This window comes from Antechinus flavipes, chromosome 3 (genome assembly GCF_016432865.1).
Source record: "Antechinus flavipes isolate AdamAnt ecotype Samford, QLD, Australia chromosome 3, AdamAnt_v2, whole genome shotgun sequence".
Lineage (NCBI taxonomy): Eukaryota > Metazoa > Chordata > Mammalia > Dasyuromorphia > Dasyuridae > Antechinus > Antechinus flavipes.
The window spans coordinates 609,558,032-609,570,502 of record NC_067400.1 but is presented as its reverse complement, the minus strand read 5'-3'; positions in this window follow the sequence as shown (position 1 = coordinate 609,570,502).

Here is a 12,471-nt window from a genome sequence, read left to right as displayed (position 1 = left end):
CTCTGCCCTCCGTGCCTCTGCACAGTGTAAGTTCCCTGGCCTTCCCAGGGAGTGCCCTCCGTGCCTCTGCACAGTGTAAGTTCCCTGGCCTTCCCAGGGAGTGCCCTCTGCCCTCCGTGCCTCTGCACAGTGTAAGTCCCCTGGCCTTCCCAGGGAGTGCCCTCTGCCCTCCGTGCCTCTGCCCAGTGTAAGTTCCCTGGCCTTCCCAGGGAGTGCCCTCTGCCCTCCGTGCCTCTGCACAGTGTAAGTCCCCTGGCCTTCCCAGGGAGTGCCCTCTGCCCTCCGTGCCTCTGCCCAGTGTAAGTTCCTGGCCTTCCCAGGGGGTGCCCTCTGCCCTCCGTGCCTCTGCACAGTGTAAGTCCCCTGGCCTTCCCTGGGAGTGCCCTCTGCCCTCCGTGCCTCTGCACAGTGTAAGTTCCCTGGCCTTCCCAGGGGGTGCCCTCTGCCCTCCGTGCCTCTGCACAGTGTAAGTTCCCTGGCCTTCCCAGGGGGTGCCCTCTGCCCTCCGTGCCTCTGCACAGTGTAAGTTCCCTGGCCTTCCCAGGGGGTGCCCTCTGCCCTCCGTGCCTCTGCACAGTGTAAGTCCCCTGGCCTTCCAGGGAGTGCCCTCTGCCCTCCGTGCCTCTGCCCAGTGTAAGTTCCCTGGCCTTCCCAGGGGGTGCCCTCTGCCCTCCGTGCCTCTGCACAGTGTAAGTCCCCTGGCCTTCCCTGGGAGTGCCCTCTGCCCTCCGTGCCTCTGCACAGTGTAAGTTCCCTGGCCTTCCAGGGGGTGCCCTCTGCCCTCCGTGCCTCTGCACAGTGTAAGTTCCCTGGCCTTCCCAGGGGGTGCCCTCTGCCCTCCGTGCCTCTGCACAGTGTAAGTCCCCTGGCCTTCCCTGGGAGTGCCCTCTGCCCTCCGTGCCTCTGCACAGTGTAAGTTCCCTGGCCTTCCCAGGGGGTGCCCTCTGCCCTCCGTGCCTCTGCACAGTGTAAGTCCCCTGGCCTTCCCTGGGAGTGCCCTCTGCCCTCCGTGCCTCTGCACAGTGTAAGTTCCCTGGCCTTCCCAGGGGGTGCCCTCTGCCCTCCGTGCCTCTGCACAGTGTAAGTTCCCTGGCCTTCCCAGGGGGTGCCCTCTGCCCTCCGTGCCTCTGCACAGTGTAAGTTCCCTGGCCTTCCCAGGGGGTGCCCTCTGCCCTCCGTGCCTCTGCACAGTGTAAGTCCCCTGGCCTTCCCTGGGAGTGCCCTCCGTGCCTCTGCACAGTGTAAGTTCCCTGGCCTTCCCAGGGGGTGCCTCTGCCCTCCGTGCCTCTGCACAGTGTAAGTTCCCTGGCCTTCCCAGGGAGTGCCCTCCGTGCCTCTGCACAGTGTAAGTTCCCTGGCCTTCCCAGGGGGTGCCCTCTGCCCTCCGTGCCTCTGCACAGTGTAAGTTCCCTGGCCTTCCCAGGGGGTGCCCTCTGCCCTCCGTGCCTCTGCACAGTGTAAGTTCCCTGGCCTTCCCAGGGAGTGCCCTCCGTGCCTCTGCACAGTGTAAGTTCCCTGGCCTTCCCAGGGAGTGCCCTCCGTGCCTCTGCACAGTGTAAGTTCCCTGGCCTTCCCAGGGAGTGCCCTCCGTGCCTCTGCACAGTGTAAGTCCCCTGGCCTTCCCAGGGAGTGCCCTCCGTGCCTCTGCACAGTGTAAGTCCCCTGGCCTTCCCAGGGAGTGCCCTCCGCCCTCCGTGCCTCTGCACAGTGTAAGTTCCCTGGCCTTCCCAGGGAGTGCCTCCGTGCCTCTGCCCAGTGTAAGTTCCCTGGCCTTCCCAGGGAGTGCCCTCCGCCCTCCGTGCCTCTGCACAGTGTAAGTTCCCTGGCCTTCCCAGGGAGTGCCCTCCGCCCTCCGTGCCTCTGCCTAGTGTAAGTTCCCTGGCCTTCCCAGGGAGTGCCCTCCGTGCCTCTGCACAGTGTAAGTTCCCTGGCCTTCCCAGGGAGTGCCCTCCGCCCTCCGTGCCTCTGCCTAGTGTAAGTTCCCTGGCCTTCCCAGGGAGTGCCCTCCGTGCCTCTGCACAGTGTAAGTTCCCTGGCCTTCCCTGGGAGTGCCCTCCGTGCCTCTGCACAGTGTAAGTTCCCTGGCCTTCCCAGGGAGTGCCCTCCGCCCTCCGTGCCTCTGCAACATCTGCCTCGCCACCATCTGTGTAACGTTGCTTCTCCAGGATGCAGCAGGCCAGGAACTATTTTTGTCTTAGCATGTGCAGCATCTAGTGCCTGGATCAAAGGGATGGAGATTTGATGCTTCCTCCAAGAAGCCTTCCTTGATCCTCCGATCCATTTCCATCTTTCCCTGGGATTTGACAGATCTCCAGACTTTTCACCAGATGGGGACAGGGATGAGATCTGTGATTTTGCGGGGATGGGGAGGGGTGAAGAAAGTCCTCTCCCAGTGCCAGCCAGCACCCTCTCTGCCACCTTTGATAGAGCGCTGAACCATTAACCACTTAGTTCTTGCTCTCTTGAGTGATTGCTTTATGAATATCTTTTTATTCTAAAAACTGCCCTGGAGAGCAGATGCGGTTATGATTCGCATTTTACAGATGAGGAAACTGAGGCAGGCAGGAAGCAACTTGCCCAGGGTCACCCAGCCCAGTTAGGTCAGGCTGCATTTGATGTCAGACCTTCTTGACTCTGGGCCTCTCTCTATCCGCTGCCTCACCCAGCTGCATCTCATAATATTATGTATTGTGATTGTATCATCCCATTAAATTTTGTCACACGGAGGCAGGCAGCTCCTCTTCTATCATCTTTTTATGTCTCCCTCAGTAAGTCAGATGCTCTCGATTCAGTCGACCCAGAGAGGTGGTTTAATGAATAAAAAGGAGAGAGGGTCAGGGGAACAAAGAGAGGACACACCTTCTCACATCTCACCCCCCCAACAGGGATCCAGCTCCAGGCCAGCCTCAGCCTTCGCCCTAGGCCTCCACTTCCTCACCTATAAAGTGGGATCCCATTAACTAGCTAAACCCCTCAAGTGAATTTACATTTCCTGATCCTGCCTAGAATCATTAAAAAATAAAATAAGAACAATAGAAAAGGAAACATTTTTTGGTAGCTTCCCATTCAGCTTAGCCTTGAAGATGAGACCCTCAGTCACAAACAAGGAGCACTGCCCCGGAAGAGAAATTGTCAAGAATTAAGGAGCCCCACCAGCACTTAACTCCTAGGGAGGGCTTAGCAAAGTATGTCTGGGTCCTAGGGCAGGGCAGTTAACCTTACACAGCAACCCTTGATGCATACCTGACCATCCAGCTGAATCTGCAAAGCATTCATGTATGTTTGGGATAGGAAAAGTATTTTCTCAGTCAATATAAATGAAGAAAACTTGTTTTGTTTTAATCACATAAAGCAGAATTAAAGTGAGGGAAGGGGAAGAGAGACTGAGAAAAAAGGAGGAGAGAGAGAAAAAGAAGGGGGGAGAGAGGAAGAGAGAAGAAATGAAGACTAGAGAAGGAAAAAGGAGGAAAACAGAAAATTCAAAGGAAAAAATCCCCTTTTTTCCCGTTTACTTCAAATACGGTTATGTCCCTGCCTAACAAATCTAGATTCGACTATTTTGGCCTAGTCCCATGATTTCTCCTGTCCTCACCCACGGACAACTGGTTTGAAATTTGATCTGTTATTTGGAGGAGGAAAGACTGAGAAGTTAAGGGTCCTCCCCAGGGAGTCCCAGTCTGGCTGGCCCTCTTCTGCTGCCCCAGGCTGCCTTTCAATGACTATATTACTACACTAACTGTTAGCATGTGAAATTCAGAAGAACAATATATACTGTATAAAACAATCCTAAAGGCTAAAGAATTTTGAACATCATGCTCGTTTCCTTGGCTGACATCACGGGTAGTCCCAGAGCTCAGGAGTCATTTTTAATCCCCTTCTTTTCCATAGCTCCACAATGAATTTCTCAAACTCACCTATGCCTTCTACCATTTCCATTTAACAATCAAGGGAATGATGGTATGATTTGCCCAGGATCACACAGCTGGTGTGTCCAAGGCTGGATTTGAACTCAGGTCCTCCTGATTCAGGGCCAGCTCTCTACCTGTGGCCCATTAGTACTTTAATAAATGCTGGTTGACTGGACTTCTTGGTTTAGGTGCTGCTGCCACCTGCTGGGACTGTCACCTGGGGCTAATCACCACCTTTTGTTTAATGCTCTTCTGTTAGGACCTCAACCTTGATCCTCCAACTTCTGTAGGATTTTTTTTTTTAAACCATACTTCATTGGGAGGGGCAGGGGACCAGCCATCAGGAAGCCTCCCAGATTATTAAGGTTGGGACAATAAATCCTTTCCAGTTCTGCCCTGGCAAGTTGGGATTAGAGTCATGCAAGTATCTTCAAGTTTCAATGAGTTTCAGAGACAATCCTTGCCCTGCCTACCATTAGTGTCATGTTCCTATTATTCTCCTCTTGGCTGAGTGAGGGCCTGGTGTCCTGAAGTCGGGGAACTGGGGTGAGGAAGTCTGTCCCTGGAAAGGAAGTACACAAGTGTATAATTGAAAGGCAGCTACAAGGCAGTTAGTCCTTGAGAAGGTTAGTCCTACCTGGCCTTCGAGGCCCCAAAACTAGGAAAAAATGGGTGGAATTCACAAACAGAAAAAATGGTGGAAATAACTCATAACAACTAGAAAATTAGAATTCTGAAAGTGGAATGAGCTGGGGGCAGGAGGAGAAGATTCCCTGGTTCATAGACTAGTATATTAGAAAATATTCTTGGCAAAGTATGGATTGCTTGGCCCTTGAGATATCTTCAAGTTCTGTGACTCTGTGACAGATTAGCAATATTGAGTCCAGAGCTAAACTATGGCTAGAACCTTGGGCACAACCCTGGAGACCTCTTCTAAGCTCACACTGATGATCATTCTCTGAGTCCTTCCCCTGTTCTAATCTAACTATGCTATCATCTAATCTGTCTTCTTGTTTTATCCACAAGCAATCATATGAGACACTTTGCCAAATGCTTGACTGAAATCCAAGCAATAGAATATTAATGTCTGGCAATATGTTGCTCTCTAAGGTTTACAAAGCACTTTACAAATATTGTCTTATTTGATCCAAGCTGTTCTCAGAAACTATCTGCGTAATTGGCTATCCCAATAACCAAACTAATAGAAATCATATGATTATCTCAATAGATGCAGAAAAAGCGTTTGACAAAATACAACACCCATTCCTATTAAAAACACTAGAGAGCATAGGAATAAATGGAGCTTTCCTTAAAATGATAAGTAGCATCTATTCTAAAACCATCAGTAAGCATCATATGGAATGAGGACGAATCGGAAGATTTCTCATAAGAATGTGGCCTTGACCTATGCCCTAATTATAACTTGGGACTTGGCAATAACAAGTTGTGCTACAGCCTAAAGCCACAAGTGTTTGATTATCTTAAACATACATTTCCTCTTGTTCCCCCCACTGTCCTTTTCATTAATGTTAAGTTCCTAATATGGTAGGGTATGTTAGCGGCTGGTATTCTTTGTCTCTGAGTGGATTAGAATGAAAATCCAGAGTCCCAGCCAATGGGAAGAAGGGCCAAGAAATTACTTTATAGATTTAGAAAAAAATAACAAAATTCATCTGAAAGAACAAAATATCAAGAATGTAAAGGAAATTAATGAAAAAAAAGTGGAAATGAAGGTGGCCTAGCTGTACCAGACCTAAAACTATCATCAAGCTGTTCCTAGCTGGCAGGTCCAAAGAAGGAGTATTTAATAATCATTTAATCAGTAATTAATTAAGTACTTGTCTTAAACCAGATACTTTGATAAGGGGTAGGAATGGGAGAAAAAAAGGCAATAGCAGGATAATTGCCTTCAGGGAATTCATATTTTAAAAGAGGTGACCAATATGAGAAGATATTAAATACAACACATGAAAAGTCAACTGGAAGTAATCAGAGAAGGGAAGAAAGGACCAACAGCCCCATGGGAAAATGGAGGACTGGGAAAGTGTTTCTATAGGATGTGAGGGTCTGATCTGAGTCTTAAAGTTTAAGAGGGTGAGGGACAAAGAAAGATCATTCCAGTCCTGGGGACCAGACAAGGCAAGCTTGTACAGAGAGAAGATAGAACATCTTGGGGGAGGAGGATACAGCAGTCCCACCAAGCCCTTCCCATTAGCCCTCTTTAATGCTGATTTGAGCTCAATCCCCTTTTCTACAAACTGAAACTGAGTTCTGAGCCCAGTTTGCTTTTGGAAGCTGATTGTTCCAAAAACATCACAGGTTTTCTTTGTCTCTCTTAATCTCAGTTTCATCCTCCAAATGGACAGTCCGGGAGGAGGTTTTAAAAAGTGGCAGAAAGATAGAAATCGCTGGTGAAGGGAGCTAGTATTTTCCTGTTTCACTTGGCAGAGCTGCTACTTAACAAAGGAGGAAAACAAGACACTCCTTTTGCTAAACAACACCAGGAAAAGATCCAAGAAGCCTTAGGAGTCTTAAGGGAGCGATACCATTTAAGGTGGCCTATGATTAATTAAAGCTGTGAACAGTCTAGTTCCAAAACAATGATTTTCCAGGATAGTTCTCTGCTTTCTTGAGGGGAGGAATAAAATATTCTTGGCTGATGGAAAATGTACTTGCAATGTTTTCAGGGAGAGAGACAGTGTTCTCCCCCACACAGCAGGCATTCAGCAATTGAGGCCCCATGAGATAAATAAGATAACATTGTCCAGTACTGTCTCTTCTTTGTTAAGAAAGCACAGCACAGGGCAGCAGTGTTGGAGAGGACCTTAGTGGTCATTAAACCCTGGCCACATCTGACCGCTCAAAGGATTCTCCACCTCTGCTTGGAGAACTTGGGAGGGGGAACCCCCAGCAGCAGGAATCCTGCTTGCACTGATTTTTTGACAATTTGATGTGAGGAGGAAATAACTAGAAGATCTAGGAGATAAAATAGTAAAAAAAAAAAAAAAAACCCTCCAGGTAAGTGATGGGACTTTGATTGGAAAATAATATCATTACCTTGTTCCAACTCTTCAGGGTCCTAAATCTGTATCCAATGAGATCAAAGAAAAAGGAAAAGGACCATTATGTACCCCCAAAAAGTATATAGTAACTCTTTTTGTCATGGTAAAAACTGAGGGGATATCCACCAAAGGGGGAAAAGCTGATGTTATAGTTTATGAATGTAAGGGAATACTATTATGCTGTCAAAAATGATGAAGAGGATGATTTTAGGGAAACCTGTGAAGAATCTTATGAACTGATATAGAATGAAGAGATCAGAAGCAGAACAATAACAATACTCCAAAGAAAAACTACTTTGAATGAGTTAGGACCTCTGATTTAATGCAATGATCAACCACGATTCCAAAGATCTGATGATGGAAGGTGTTGCCTACCACCTGACAGAGAAAGGATGAACTCAGTGCAGATGGAAGCAAATTTGGGGAGGGGATGTGGCTACAAAAGGAATAAGTCTTGCCTGTCTATACATATGATAGCGTTTTATTTTTCTCATTTTCTCAATCGGAGAGAATAGGGAGAAAAGATATATTGTCCTTTGAGGGAAAAAAAATCCAAATCCTTCATTGTTTCTCCATCTTCTCAAATGTGCTAGAGTTCCTCGGAGAGGGGGGAGGACATTATGAATGCAGAATGTCTTATACACTGTCAATCAAGAAGTATTTATCATGCTCAAAGGATATGAACAGACAATTCTCAGACGAAGAAATTGAAATTATTTCTAGCCATATGAAAAGATGCTCCAAGTCATTATTAATCAGAGAAACGCAAATTAAGACAACTCTGAGATACCACTACACACCTGTCAGACTGGCTAGAATGACAAGGAAAGATAATGCGAAATGCTGGAGGGGATGTGGGAAAACAGGGACACTAATACATTGTTGGTGGAATTCTGAATACATCTAACCATTCTGGAGAGCAATTTGGAACTGTGCTCAAAAAGTTATCAAACTGTGCATACCCTTTGATCCAGCAGTGTTACTACTGGGCTTATATCCCAAAGAAATCTTAAAGAAGGGAAAGGGACCTGTATGTGCACGAATGTTTGTGACAGCTCTCTTTGTAGTGGCCAGAAACTGGGAACTGAGTAGATGCCCATTAATTGGAGAATGGTTGAATAAATTGTGGTATATGAATACTATGGAATATTATTGTTCGGTAAGAAATGACCAACAGGAGGATTTCAGAAAGGCCTGGAGAGACTTACACGAACTGATGCTGAGTGAAACAAGCAGGGCCAGGAGATCATTATATACTTCAACAACAATACTATATGATGATCAATTCTGATGGAAGTGGCCATCTTCAGCAATGAGATGAACCAAATCAGTTCCAATGGAGCAGTAATGAACTGAACCAGCTACATGCAGCGAAAGAACTCTGGGAGATGACTAAGAACCATTACATTGAATTCCCAATCCCTATATTTTTGCCTGCCCGCATTTTGGATTTCCTTCACAGGCTAATTGTACAATATTTCAATGTCCAATTATTTTTGTACAGCAAAATAACGGTTTGGTCATGTATACTTATTTTGTATTTAATTTATACTTTAATATATTTAACATCTACTGGTCATCCTGCCATCTGGGGGAGGGGGTGGGGGGAAGGAGAAAAATTGGAACAAAAGGTTTGGCACTTGTCAATGCTATAAAATTACCCATGCATATAACTTGTAAATAAAAAGCTATTATTAAAAATAAATAAATAACTTAATTAATTAACACCCCCCCCAAAAAAAAGAAGCATTTATCAATTTCCTATCTTGTGCCAACAACTGTGCAAAGACCTATCAGACATGGTCACTGTATTGGTTGGTTTTGCAAAGCTGTTTTTCTCTATGTAACAGTTGCTTCTTCAGCAGTTTCTTTTTTTATATATATATTCTGGGGTCCATTTTAAACTTAAATACATGAAAAAAGAAAAAAAAGAACATTTCCCTATACACAGAAGAACATGAGGGGATTCAATATAAAACAATACATTTCCATTTCTCAAGAACCTCTGTAAAAATCCCACACTTTTTCCAAGCAACTCATCTTTTCTATGCTTCCTTTCAGGTTTTCTTTCATTCTCTTGCTATGCTTTTCCCCCCCCTCCCTTTCTTGCTCCCTTCCATCCTGTACCTAGGCTACAATTAAATGTAATCATTTATGCATCTCTATAAACAAACCTCTGTATATATACATATATGTAAAATTATACTATGTATATTTCTTTTTCTCAGTTCTTTCTCTAGAGGTGGATAGCATCTTCCTTCATAGGTCCAAGTACTTCCAGATTTTTATAAATCAACCAGCTCATCATTTCTTATAACACAGCATTTCATCACAATTGTATTCTATCTGAGAGATTATCTATGAAAATCCTTTCTCAGTTTTCTGCTTTCCTTTTGATCTTGGCTACATTTTTTTTTATTTATACAGGAAAATTTTAATTTAAAATAATCAAAATTATCCATTTTACTCTTGCCTTATAGTGTAAGGTCTGATACTTCGGAATCTTCTTTCCCCCCCTTAGTTTCTTTGAAATTCTTGACTGTTATTTTTTCTTAATTCAATAAAAGTACTTTAGTATTTTAATTAGGATGGCATTAAGTAAGTAGATTAGTGGAGGAATATTGTCATTTTTTATTACATTGATTTTACCTACCCACGAACAATGAATATTTCTCTGTTTAAATCTAACTTTATATAAAGTGTTTAATGTGTATATTCATGCAGTTCTTATGTCTGTTTTGACAGATATATTATTAGTATAGTTATTTTAAGTGATCTAAAACAATAACAAATAATATTGGTGACATATAGTGCAATTTCCCAATTTTTTCTTTTAATTAAATCTATTTTAGCTTTAACTTTATTTGAGATCATGATTACTACTGCTATTTTTTAAACATAATTCTACTACAGCCTTTCTCTTGGTATATATCTCATTTTTATTATCTCCTGAAAATGACATATTATTGAATTCAGATTTTTAATCCATGCTGATAGCCATTTCCATTTTGAGTAAATTCACCCCATTCACATTCTAAGTTATTTTGCATATTTCCCACAATCCAATTTCCCCCATTATCCTTCTTGCCCTATTTATCCTATCCCTTCTCATCTGTTTTACTTCTACCTGCTATCTTGACCTCCCATTCTTTTTTTTTTAAAATTTTATTTTATTTAATAATAACTTTGTATTGACAGAATCCATGCCAGGGTAATTTTTTACATTATCCCTTGCACTCGCTTATGTTTCGTTTTTTCCCCTCCCTCCCTCCACCCCGCTCCCCCGCAAGATGGCAAGCAGTCCAATATATGTTAAATATATTGCAGTATATCCTAGATATAATACATATTTGCAGAACCAAACAGTTCTCCCATTGCACAGGGAGAATTGGATTCAGAAGGTAAAAATAACTTGGGAAGAAAATCAAAAATGCTAATAGTTCATATTCATTTCCCAGTGTTCCTTCTTTGGGTGTAGCTGTTTCTGTCCATCATTTATCCATTGAAACTCAGTTAGGTCTCTTTGTCATAGAAATCCACTTCTATCAGAATACATCCTCATACAATATCATTGTCGAAGTGTATAATGATCTCTTGGTTCTGCTCATCTCACTTAGCATCAGTCCATGTAGGTCTCTCCAAGCCTCTCTGTATTCATCCTGTTGGTCATTTCTTACAGAACAATAATATTCCATAACATTCATATACCACAATTTACCCAGCCATTCTCCAATTGATGGGCATCCATTCATTTTCCAGTTTCTAGCCACTACAAACAGGGCTGCTACAAACATTTTGGCACATACATTGACCTCCCATTCTTTAAACTACTCACCCTTGTAAGAGCCCTTCCCTTCAAGACCCTTGTCCTCTTTTTTAAAAATTATTTTATTTTATTTAATAATAACTTTATATTCCTTGTCCTCTTTTTTCTAAATTTAATAGAATTTTATGCCCTTTGAGACATTCCCTCTTTTGTCATTTCTCAGCTCTAGGATCACTCATCCTTCCCCTTCCCTACCTTGCTTCTTCTATATGAAATCTTTCTTTCATGCCTCATTTGTATGAAATAATTATCTTTTATCTTTCCCCATGCAATTTTATTTTTACAGAATCACCCCCATCTTGCTAGGATCAGTCCAAGTTTTTCTTTCAAACTAAGCAAATAATGACAGTTTTGACTATTGATAACATTTTCACATATAGGAAGAAAATACTTTGACCTTATTGAGTCCCTAATAATTGGTCTTTAATATGTACCTTATATTTCTCCTGGATCTTATATAAAATTTTCCATTCAACTTTGCTGTTTTTGTCACAAATACCTGAAAATCTTTCAGTTCCTTAAATGTCCATTTTTTTTTTCCATTCAGAATTATATCTAATTTTGCTGGATAGGTTAAGTCTTAATTATGACCTCACTTCTTTTGCTTTACAAAATATATTCTCAGACCTACAGCTCTTCTATGGCTGCTAAGTCCTATGTAATCTTTATTGTGGCTTCATGATATTTTTTTCTTGCTTTCCTGCTTAACCTGGGAGCTTTGAAACTTGACTATGATATTCCTATAAGTTTTCCTCCTGGCATCTTTTTCAAGATGAGTGGATTGAGTGGATTTTCAAAAAAATTTTTTTGCTTCTTGTTCTAGAACTTAATGCAAATTTTCCTAAATTATATTTTGTAATATATCAAGATTCTTTTTTCTGATCATAACGTTTGAGTAGTTCGACTATTCTTATGTCTCTTCACAATCTATTTTCCATATCAATATTTTCTGATGAGATATTTTATATTCTCTTCTATTTTTCTTTTTAAAAAATTTTAAAAATTTCTTGATATCTTTTAACATGATTAGCTTCCCCTTACTCAATTCTAGTTTTTAAGGAATTTTTTTTCAGCTTTTGATTCTCTATTTCTAGTTTGTTGACTTTCTTTTCATAATTTTTTTGGATTGTTATTTTTCTAATTTTCCCTTGATCTCTCTTACTTGATTTTTAAAGTCCTTTTTAAGTTCTTCCAAGAACTCGTTGGGGGCTTGTGAATAATTGATATTTCTCATTGAAAAAAGGAGTGGCCTTTTTAGATCTATCTTCTTCTGAATATGAACCCAGATCTTCTCTATTCCCATAGTGGCTATCTGAGATAGGATTCTTTCTCTTTTATGTATTTTACTTTTGTTTTTAGAAATTATAATCAAGTTCCAGTCCCAAGGTCTAGGGCAGGGGTCCTCCAACTTTTTAAGTAGGGGGCCAGTTCCTTGTCCCTCAGACTGTTGGAGCGCGGGACTATAATAAAAACAAAAACTGTTTTGTGGGCCTTTAAAGAAACTTCATAGCCCTGGGTGAGGGGGATAACCATCCTCAGCTGTTGCATCTGGCCCGAGGGCCGTAGTTTGAGAGCCCCTGGTCTAGGGAATAATTCCCGAAGCCTTAAGTTCTTATTTTCTGAGCTCCTTCTGAGAGTCCAACCTTGGACACCCCTCTACAGCCCTAAGCCACTG